This window comes from Tupaia chinensis, unplaced genomic scaffold, assembly GCF_000334495.1.
Source record: "Tupaia chinensis unplaced genomic scaffold, TupChi_1.0 Scaffold000688_1, whole genome shotgun sequence".
NCBI lineage: Eukaryota > Metazoa > Chordata > Mammalia > Scandentia > Tupaiidae > Tupaia > Tupaia belangeri.
In genome coordinates, this window is record NW_006160211.1 from 4,877,127 (window position 1) to 4,889,613 (window position 12,487).

Sequence of the window (12,487 nt, forward strand, 5' to 3'; positions counted from 1 at the left end):
TTTTCACTAGAGCTGACAGCAGCCATCAGCCAAATGAAGGGTACAGGGAGAAAACTGGATCCTTTCCTCTGTTCGGAGAGACCAGCTACTAGGAGAAATACCACAATAAATTTCAGGCCTCCTCCTGTCAGCCCTGACCCCAACACGCTTGGAGCAGTGCTTCCTCCGTACAGGGTAGGAGGCCGTGTCCCTTCCACAGTAGGCCACAGAAGGCCAGCACCCTCACTGGGATGTTGGGAGGGAATGGCCTGGAATCTAAGTGCCCTGCCACTCCCCACAAATGACGAAACCGCTCATGTACACCAAGGCATAAAACCAATGCTGCAGGCCTCAGCCATTGATCTGCCGTTGTGCAATTACCTAGACTCTAGGCCATATTTTCCCAATTTGTTGAGAACTATATCATGTGGGAAAGAATTAAAAGGTTTACTAAGGTCAATACAAACATAATTTATTGCTTCCCCTCAGTCAACCAAGCTCATCTACTTAGGTCTGTGACTAGTTAGCTAAGTTGGTTTTAGCATTGTCCGCTTAGGGGCAAGGTCAAGGGATCAATTTACAAAATCGGTTACTTTGCCTCTGTGGCACAGTCACAGACCACTGCCCTAATAATTCAGTATTACTTTGGTCCCAGGAGGAAGCTGGAGAACTAATCTGTACAGAAAAGCAATGCTAGCCAAATTCACTGGTGGAAAACTGTCACAATGTCCATGCCAGGTACGACCGATTGGAAACTACTGAAAGGACCTATGTTAGTTTGAGCTTCTATAACAAACTGCCATAGATTCCATGACTCAAAGAACTAGCATTTATTTCTCACAGTCCTAGAGGCTGGAAAGCTCAAGATCAAGGCACTGGCAGAGCCGATGTCTGATGAGAGCCTTCTTCCTGGTTTACAGAAAACCTCCTTGTTCATACAGCCAAGAACAAAGAATGAGGAAGCTCTACTCTCTTCCTCTTCTTACGGAGACATGAATACCATCATAGAGCTTCACTCTCATGACCTCACCTAAACCTACTTACCACCCAAAGGCCCCACCTCCAACTACCATATCCCATTGGAGGTTGAGGTTTCAACATATGACTGGGAATCAAGCATCCTTCAATTTTACAAAATAAATGTTTCAGATTAATTTTCTATCAAAAATGGATAACACAAGATTTTCTGTAATATTCTTACTTTTTTAAGCTTAACTGACAAGCTAGTACGTTATTTTTAAAATGCAATTTAAAGAAGAGAATAATTTGCACAGTTGACAAAGGACATAGAGTTATCAAGTAATTCAAATCAAATATAAGCAGAATTGAAAATCAGTACTTAGGGACCAGCAGATGGCATAATGGTTAAGTCACTGTACTCCCATGTAGTCAAACGCTATTCGAGTCCCAGGCCTGGCAGCTTAAACTGACACCAGACACATGTGCATGCATGCCCAAAATTCTGAGAGTAAAATGGAGGGGAAGGGATTATGGTGTGACTGTCCCATCTTACCCAAGGAGTGAATTCTTGCTTTCTCTCTCTCTCTCTCTGGTGAGTGCATGGGCCCTATAGGAAAATCTCTCTAAAAAAAAGAAAAAAAAATCAATACTTAAATGTTTGATATCTGTGGTCTCCTTTACTTGAGTAAGACTCCTTAACTTGTAGGTCTGCTACTAAAAGTGTTTAGCCTAATGAAATGCTTATGAATGAATGGACTGCTGAATTAAGGATCTAATTAGTGTAAGATTACTGTGGAACATTGAGGATATTCTAAACATTTCCTTTAATTACAAAGCAGTGTCATTCTCAAGTATTAAAAAAAAAATTATTCTAGGCCATTCCCGTGGGTGTGATTTTTTGCTTTCTCCCTCTCCCTCCCTCCCTCCCTCTCTCTCTTTCTCTCTCTCCCCGTCTTCCCAGCAAGTGCACACACCCTATAACTATTACTCTATTTTCAATTAAAAAAAATTACCTTTTAATAAAACAATTATTCTAGCTTTTTTAAAAATAAAAACAGTTATTCTCTGTTGGAGTGGAGGTTAAGGCATTAGATTCCACATGGCTAACTCTGAGGTTTCAATCCCAGATTTGCTGACCAGAAATCACCACAGACAAGTGTGCATGCTTGTCCAAGATCCCAAGAGGAGATTGAAGGAGAAGATACTTTGAGATGGCCATCCCCTTGGGGAGTGACTTCTCACCTCCCCCCACCCCCCCATCACTGGCATGTGCCCTATAGCAAAAGCTAAAAAAAAAAAAAAAAATTATTCTAAATTAAATTAAACAGGGTGAAGCTACCTTGCCTGTTTAATAATGCTAATTAGCACATCAGAAATGCTGCTCAATAGCTAAGAATTGTGTTAGCCTGATGTTCTATACAACATCTAAAACACAGGTGAGAAACTGTAAATGTACATATCAGTTAATAATTTATTCTCATGCAACATTATATGTTAAATTACAGGAAATCTACCAAATAAAAAGTATTTCTATATCACATGTCATGTATGGGGAGCCAATGGTATTACAAATATTGTGTGTATAATTTTTTAACTTCACAACTTTAATAATATTTCTTTTCGACCTTCATTGTTCAAATCATTTTTTATAAGAATAGCACATAAAGGATGATCTAGTTAGCCACATACCTTAAAATGATAAACAAATTTCAACTGATAGCACTTAAAACATATTTTATATCATATTTGGGTATATTTAAGTCAAGGTGAAAAATTATATTTTAATAATTCAAATGTACCTTTCTAGCCACTATTTTCTTCATACTTAGGTATAATTATTCCTGGACTGTAAGTTACTATATCCTACCCAAATACGACAGCACTTGCCGTGTACACTATGAAGAAGTGGTATAATGACATATCTGAATTGCACAATTAATTTTGTTTATTGATGAGGATGATGACAATGATATTTTTCATATATAAATCTAGACAATCTTAATTTTTTTAAGTTTTATTACAGGGTGCATGCACTCACCAAAGAGAGAGAGAAAAAGATCAAGAAAGTGAAAAAGGACCCCCTCCCCCATGGAGGGGAGGGAATGGCCATGCTACAATCCCTTCTCCTCCATTCTCATCTCAAGATTTTGAGCAAACATGCACATGTGCCTGGAATGTTTTCCAAGACACAGGATCTGGGACTCAAACCAGGCAGTCAGCCATGTGGGATCCAGCCACCTTCACCTCCATACTATCCGTTGGCCCAATCTCAATTTTTCAAATTGTATGCTAACCATATTCATCAAAATCCAAGTAGAGCTGACTCATAAGATGATCAATTTTCCCAATACTTTCAAAGGAATTAAAATGAATGTCTTCTTTGAAATGACAATATTTCTTCCCAACCAGCTTTGACTTTTAACTAAGAAAAAAAAAAAAAATCAGTTTCCCGAACACTCTAACACCCTGCCTTTATACAGTGCTTTTCTCCCATGAATCTGGATAAGTCTTTATAAACATTAATTAATTCTCACTATCCTTATGACGCCCACTTCCCAGGACAAACTATTAGGCTAGGCTGGTGGCGCGTCTGACGCCATGGATGCTATAATTACATAACAGTTCTCCTTTGACCAGTGCTCATCCACGTTGCTCACGTACACACCAACAGATCCTCGTCGGCAAGCACTAAGATGGGCACTCTGGCATTTGTTCCTTACAGGAATGGAAGCACAGAGCACCCTCTGAATAGAAGGCCAGTCTCCTGCCTCTTAGCTCATCTTGCCATGGTCCGGCATGGGAAAGATTTTGCTGTTGAAAGTTTCAAACAGCAGGTGTTTGTTGATCTTTTAAATCAACAGGACAAAAGTATTCAATAACAAATCCAAGGTGTAACAATGAATGTCTTCCATGTAATTTATGCCAAAGCACTCTACTTCATGCAAATACTTCATAGTACCTAGTAACCTTCTGCTTCTCAAAGGACTTAGAGGACAACGAAGGGAATTCGCTGAAAAGTAAGAATACTTTTAGGAACACAGACTCAGGCCTGCCTTGAGAGGTCAAATGAGACAAATTCTACCACCTTCAAGTCAGGACATTTAAGTCTGCTCTCTTTAATCTCAAATTAAAGTCTATAGAACTGTTTCTCTTATCAGTGCAGACAATCTCCAATTTCTTTTCTTTTTTTTTTTGAGAGAGATTTTTGCTATAGGGTGCCTGTGTCTGCCAGAAAGGCAGAGAGAGACAGAGAGACAGAAAGTGAGAAACCCCCCCCCAGGGGGGATGGCCACTCCTCAATCCCCTCTCCTCCATTCTCCTCTCGGGATTTTGGGCACACATGCACACGTGCCCAGCATGAATTTAAGCCACTGGGTCAGGGCCTCGAACTGCAGTTGACTACACGGGAGTCCAGCAACATAGCCATTATGCCATCTGATAGTCCCCCAATTTCTTTTCTTTTGTTTTTCTTTTTCTTTCTTTCTTTTTTTTTTTTTTTTTCTCAAGCCATAGGGTCTGTGACTCGAACTGTACAGTCAGCCATGTGGAATCCAGCTGCCTTAACCACCAGGCCAAAGAGTCAGCTTCTCTTGCCAACTTCTTAATGTTAGAGAAAAGACTTCAACATCTCAAAAAAAAGAAGGGGGGGGGTAGGGACCAGCAGTTAGCATGATGGCTATGTCCCTGGACTCCCACATAGTCGACCACAGTTCGAGTCCCGGACCCAGTGGTTTAAAAATCACACCGGGCGCATGTATGTGCATGCCCAAGATCCCAAGAGGAGAACGGAGGAGAAGGGATTGTGGCATGGCCATCCTCCCTGGGGGGGTGATTTCTCACTTTCTGTCTCTCTGTGTCTGTCTGGTGAGCGCACACGCCCTACAGCAAAAACCTCTCAAAAAAAAAAAAAAAAAAGACTTCAACAAACATGAAACGTAATTTGTTTTTTAACAGTGTCTCATGTAGCTATGTTAGTGGATGTGTACGTGCTATACACCAATGTTCTCAGAGGGTACATATTTTAGGTTCTACTCTTTTCATTTAATATTGCTTAATAAACATGAGTCCAGATACTGATGTAATTTACACTATTGTCATTTTTAATAGTCATAAAAAGGATTTCCCCCAATCTCTTCTGCTATTATAAGCAGTGTTGATACTGATTAATTGAAAAAAAAATTATTGCTTTCCTCTTCAGATTATTTTTATGAGGTATATTCTTCAAAGATCAAAGAGCAAAAGCACTTGTATAGTTCTTATTGCTGATTACCTTTATGCTCCAGAAAATAAATAAATGAAACCAGAAATAAACGTTTTACAGAAACATTCGCAATTGATGGGTATAATTACATAAACTATTTATGATATAAACTTTAAATGGTATTAATATGTATCGTAAGTGCTAGTAACATTATGCATTTTTTCACAGAATCAGTATTTTCATTTTCTTTTGCATAAAACAGTATTAAAAGTGATTTATAAAATACTTTTTCTAACCCTTATTCCTTCCCTCCAACTTTTGCCTCTCTCTTATCTTTTTCTCTAGCTCTCTCACTCTGAGTGAAATTATATTTCATGTATCTTATATGGTGGGTACTTCTAGGGACAGAATGATCTGACAAAGACAATATGGGTGGGGACCAGCAGGTGACGTGTAGTTAAGGCTCTGGACACTCCCACACGGTTGACCCCGGTTCAAGTCCCGGACCTGGTAGCTTGCTTTCTCATTTTCTCTCTCTTGCTCTGCCTCTTTCTAGTCAAAATAAAATATAAATAAATAAATAAATAAAATTTTAAAAGACAATAGGGGCAAGGTACCTGCTCTCATGAAGCTTTTGTTGCAGTGAGCTGATACCCATATGTAGAGAGAGAGAGAGAAAATTTTATTCAAAAATATTCAATGAAGAAAACAGCAGAATCATGTGACCGAGCATGCTGGAAAGAGGGAGCTCTTTTAGGGAAGCACATTGGAGAAAGCCTCACAGAGGAGGAGACCTTTGAGTCGAGAAGTGAATAACAAGGCCAGCTTTGTGAAGGCCTGTTATGCGGTCATTTTTTTTTTTTTATATTTTTACTTATCAAGCCTAGTTTATCTCTGATAACGTCCTCAATCTCGAGGAGTCTGAATGTATGCTACAGCAATAGCTTAGATAATATAGACAATTCAGTTCTTCTATAAAAACAAGGTTTTTAAAAACAAGGTTTCCTACACTTCACAATATGGGAGATGTTTTAATATGTTAAAATCTGTTTCTGAAGTTTGATGCACCATCCACATCTACATCAAGTCACTTTCAGATGCTCTTCTTGGAACCAAGTAGCCTTTCCTAGTAGTTCCTGCACTCTTATGTGCTATAGTTTGTCAGGCATGAAGTTTTAACAGTATTTCAAATATGTTTCTGAGCTATCTGCTTATTCCACTGATCTCTCTCGCTCTCTTTTAAATTATGAGCTAAAAGCCAAGACTTATTGGACCAGTAAATGACACAGTGGTTATAGCACTGGACTCCCACATTATCTACCACAGTTCAAGTCCTGGACCTGGTGGCTTGAAAATCATGCCAGGCACGTGTGCATGTGTGCCCAAAAACCCCAGGAAGAGAATCCAGAAAGGACTGTGAAATGGCTATCCCCAGAGAGGAGGGTAGGGGGAAGGATTCCTCACTTCCTTTCTCACTGTCTCTGTCTCTCTAGCAAACACACATGCCCTAAGGCAAAACTGTAAAAAAAATAAAAAATAAAAAAATACTACTGTCATTTTATTAATATATACATCTCCTAAGGCCAATCTAGTATTATTACTTTAAATTTTGGAGCGATCTTCCTCCCCATTTATTGGACCATCTGAGTAACTTTCTAGTTCCATAAAATATGTTTAAGATTTTAGCTACTGTTACATTAATCCATTTTCTTCATAACATAATTTTCCCACCAAGGCCTGACTTCTATCCATGTATCAATCCCTTTCTCTTTTTTTTAGAGTTTTTGTTATAGGGTACATATGCCTACCAGAGAGAAAGAAAGTGAGAAATCACCCTCCATGGGGATGGCCATACTTCAATCTCTTCTCCATTCTCTTAGGATTTGGGGCATGCACACACATGCACCCAGTGAGAATTTCAAACCACTGGGTCTAGGACTCAAACCACATTCAGCCATGTGGGAAGAGAATCCAGAAAGGACTGTGAAATGGCTATCCCCAGAGAGGAGGGTAGGGGGAAGGATTCCTCACTTCCTTTCTCACTGTCTCTGTCTCTCTAGCAAACACACATGCCCTAAGGCAAAACTGTAAAAAAAATAAAAAATAAAAAAATACTACTGTCATTTTATTAATATATACATCTCCTAAGGCCAATCTAGTATTATTACTTTAAATTTTGGAGCGATCTTCCTCCCCATTTATTGGACCATCTGAGTAACTTTCTAGTTCCATAAAATATGTTTAAGATTTTAGCTACTGTTACATTAATCCATTTTCTTCATAACATAATTTTCCCACCAAGGCCTGACTTCTATCCATGTATCAATCCCTTTCTCTTTTTTTTAGAGTTTTTGTTATAGGGTACATATGCCTACCAGAGAGAAAGAAAGTGAGAAATCACCCTCCATGGGGATGGCCATACTTCAATCTCTTCTCCATTCTCTTAGGATTTGGGGCATGCACACACATGCACCCAGTGAGAATTTCAAACCACTGGGTCTAGGACTCAAACCACATTCAGCCATGTGGTTGTCCAGTGCCTTAACCGCCATGCCACCTGCTAGCCCCCATCTATATATTTTAAAAATAAAGTATCCAAGCATTACAACACAGGGATATGATGGAAAATTCTTTATCAATGCACATTTATCTTCTTAGATGCTTTTCTGTTTAAAATTCTGTCAAAATTTATATTTAATTATGGACACACACCTGATATATTTTCATTGTAGACTACTGTAAGGAAAACGGAAGCCCCTTTCCAACCGTCCCCTGCCCTGTCACACCCTTTTCCCCAGAGTATGCTTCTCCTGAGACCCATGAACTCAGTCAATGGGGTGAACATGGCAGAACAAACCATAGGCCATTTTGTGATCTCATTCTCTTCTGCCAACATTTTCTTGAGATTCACTATTCTTGGGTCACTATGACTTATCATAGAATCTTGGCGATCTTCGGAACATGGGGCTAGAATTAGTTTCTCCTGCAAACACTCTAAAAGTACATTTTCAATTTTAAATCTCAGTTTATCTTCTAACAGCAAAGCTTTTATGTATTTGCAATTGTCCCTTCTTACTTGACAGTTTATTAAAGATCTGGCCTTTGTTTGTTTGTTTTTCTCCCTCAGATCCCTGTAACTATTCTCCCAGTTTGGAAATAATAAACACATTAAAAGAATGATCAGTGGATCCATGCTAATTAGAAAAGTCCCCTTGATTTATGTGTTGAGTCCCTAAGGTGGGGCATATTTGGTAAAAATAAATTATAAGCTAATTCTGGAGAATTGCTAAGTGACAACCAAATATACAATAACCTACACATAGTGTAGGTCATCCAAGCCTATGATTTAAGTGCACAGATGAGTTTGTGTAGAACAAGCAGGACAGTGGCCACAACATCAAGATAAATTTGTATAACTCTCGTCCAAAATGTCACCAATACTGTGTATTAAAAAATCTCCTCTCTGATTTATTTGGGTTACATATTAAAAATAAAATATGATGGATGTAAAGAGGAAGAGGGATGTTGGTGGAGTTTAGTGTTTGTTTTTCTAGAGTTTTCACCTACAAGTCTACACTAACTTGCCAAAACAAACAATGTTAGCAAAACTGTCCTCCCGACAGCTAAATGCTAAATCCTACAGCTCTTCGATCCGGAAAAGCTGGTCAATCTCAAGACAGATAATAAGCAAAACAGTCTTACATTTTGGGGTTTAGGGGAGGGGAAAATTTGATCAAACCCACTTACCACACTGCTGAGTTTGAAAGACTGTGGGAAAAGTGAATTTTCTTGTTAACAGTCTCCACCCACTCCTTCCTAACTAAACGGAATGCTTTGCTATGCAAATAACAAGTCTGATCTCAGAGGAAGTAAAGGACTCAGGATGGTAAAAGGAACTCACCTTCTGGAGGTAAATGAACTCTTTTAAGGTACCATTGAACAAATTACTTCTCCATGCTCTAAAAATTCTCCTGGTGCCCTAAAACCTCAAAATAGCCTGAGATTAGTTTGCTTCTTGGAGGGTCAGTCCTCATAAAGAATGAGTCCCACTGGAAAAAACATCTTTTGTCTGCCCTCATTAAAGTGCACAAAAGAACCATGTGGAAATCACTCAGCAACTCCACGTTTGTGTCTGATCCCCAACCAACTGGAATCTGAAGGCTGAAAGTGTCAAGGTCAGTTTGAGCTTAGTAACCTAAGTGAATAGGTTTCAATTTGGTAATTACTGTATTTAGATCATTCTGCCTGCCTCCCTTTCCCACCACCCTCAATTTGACAAAATAAAAAAGGAACTCCTATGAGACATCAGAGTAAGAAAATCAGAAATGCACATTGAGTCCAGTAGGAAATTCTCAACCAGTAGCTTCTGGGCGTATGAGACAGAGATCCTTCAGCATGTCCCTCCCTCTCTGGGTCACAATGAACTTTCTCCAGGGAAGAAACATATTCCCAAAATGGCCAAATCATGTAGATACAAGTTCTTCAATCTGATCAATCAACCAATGTCTGAGCTGATGGTGTCAACACCCACTTTTCAGGATACTAAAGCACACAAGGACCTGGTTAGTATGGAGTTGACAATGCCTTAGCTGAGCCTTCATAAGTTAGTAAAAATCTTAATAAGACTGGACGTGATGCCAACAACAATGATATCATAGCCAGGCTACTCGGCATTACCTAAGGTTGGCCATGTATGTGTTATACTTACCCTTTTATCTCCCAAAGGAGTGGATTTGGTCCACATGAGCGTATGTAAAAAAAATAAAATAAAATAAAATACTTCTAGGCTTTAAAATATGCTAAGACTGACCTTAAAATAAGAAACATCACAAAATAAAAGTTCTAAAAGAAAAATCACATAAGATAGAGACAAAGACTAGAAGAAAACAGAAAAACTTCAGTAGTTATTTTAGTATGAAGACACTATAAGCAGATTTGCTTTCTTGTGAACTTTTTTTTAAAAATGACATTTTAGTAAATACTAGAAATAAGAGAAAAAGGAAATAGACAGTTGTGTCCAATTAACTGGAATAAGACACTGAAACAATGACATTGGACATTCAGTGCATAGGTCTGAGCTATCTAGAGGTCCAGGTAACTATGCTCAGGGTTATGTAGCTTTCACTGGCCACTTTAAAAACGTCTGTAAGTCAGTCCTCAAAAGATACACATTCTTCTACTTCTGAATTATAGGTGAATTCAAAGGACACTGGGCATAGCCTTTACCAAATTTGTTATCCTTGAAAAAGAGCATTTCATTACTTCTGTGGAATAGAAGTCTAGAGTAGGAACACTTGAAAATTTTCCATCACTGTGTCTCTCTCTCTGATAATATACTTATCTTTGAGATCTTCCCTTTGAAGGTCCTACCTTGGAGATCTGAAAACCTAGTGACAAGGATGAAGACAGAATCATCAGGAAGCTTAAGTTAAACACAATTTATGAAATTTTCTTCACTGCACCCTGGGCAACTATGCCCAGAAGAAATTAGTTGCTGGTACTACTATAGAAAGAGAAATCATTGTAAGAATAAAAGATTAAGTACAATGGTTTAAAATCCCAATTAGTGTGCTTTGGACCCTATCTGCTGACTAGGGCTTCAGTTAACAAAAATGAAAAAAAAAAAAACAAAAAAAAAAAACTACGTATCACTAAAGTGATGATAAAGAAACTATGTGAAATTGGAATCTACTTGTACTTTGGTTATGGGGTTCTAGGATTTAGGGTAGGGGGCTTATTTTTAAATATTTTTGCTAAAAATTGCATTCTAAAAAGTTAGGAGAGATCAATGAGATCTTTTCGTCTGAAAATGTGGCAAAACTGACTGAAAGTTAGACTTAAGAAATTCTCATTAGTAACACAACGCAGCAAATTATTGTTCCATCTTGTCTTCTTTTTCTCAAATTTCACATTTTTGAAATAAACATTTCGGAATCCTATGGTATTATATTTTCTGTATTGCTCGTTCTGAGCATGCTATACAATATTTATATTCTCATTTGGGGTCTTTAAAGACTATTTTGTCAAGAGAGAAAAGGCAGAGACAATTGAAACTTGTTAATATTTTAAGTAAAGTGACTTATGAATGCGAAGTTCAAATAGCCTCCTCAGTGACAAATAGTTTAATTTTTTTTTTCAAGAACTGACAAAATGTAGCACACCTTGAACTTTTGACTCCTTTTCCAAAATTTCTGTGTGTGTGTGTGTGTGTGTTTTAACATTAGAGAAATCCAGAAGTTTCTCTAAGACAGTCCCCTTCTCCACTGGGGAGTATGGCAGTTCTTGACTGTTTTTGCTCTGTCTCTAGGGACTGACCGCATAGGGAAATGGCTGACCATTGGGCCTCATTTCTAACCACCCTGGACTCCCTTCCCGCTGTAGTTTTGAGTTGTGCTCAGTTTGTAGCCCTTGCCATGCCTGACTAAGGGGGCATAAACTAGTCTGGCAGTCCACCAGTGATCCCAAATTCCTCTAGGAAATAATAATAACCTCCGGATTCTCACTTAAGGCAAAGTTACACAGTTTTTGCGTTATTCTCATTTAAACAAGAGAAAGTGTGAATGGTGTGAAAAGTTTGCTCCCTGTCGAAACCAAAGTCTCATTGAGGGCAAAGGCTTTGCAGACCTGGGCCTGGGCCTCAGATGAACTTCATTGTCCTCGGCTCACCTTCAGAGATGGAGGCGGGTGCAGGCCCCGTGCGCTCCCGGGCCAGAGGCCGCCGAGGTCAGCTGAGGTTCTGCCAGCACGTATTAGGGGCTTGGCAGGCCATTTCTGAAAAAGATTGGCCAACTCCACTGTCGTACACCCCGGGCCTCTTCAGTCCTCCGCCCTCCCCCGACGTCTGGGGAGCCGGGCACGTGGGCAGCTCCTCCGGGCCGGCTCCGAGCGCTGAGAGCGGGGAGATTGCCGTCACCCTCGCGGCCCTCCCTCCGCCAACAGGTCTGGCCTCCCTCACCCACGCCGTCCAGGCCCCACTCGGTCCCTCCCATCTGCAGGCGCTCTGTGAGCCCGGGACGGGACAGCATCGTCCCCAATTCCCGCCCTCGCAGAGGTCTCGACCCCGCTTACCCCCGGTACCCGGGCGAGCCCTTCCCCCCCGTCTCCCCGCTTCAGCGCGGCCGTTTGACCCCACTGCACGTGAAATATGCGGAGCAGCCGCCCCGAGGACCAGCGTGCGCTAATCAGATCCGTGTGTGCGCAGAGCTTCACCTGAGCGCGGGTCCCGAGGGCGGAGGAGCTGGACAGTCGTCAGCTCCGTGGGGGGGACCTGAAATCCGCGGTCGGCCTGGGGGGGCGAGGGCGGACGCGAGGCGGCCCGCGGGGCAGCGCTGGCCCACCGCCGCCAGG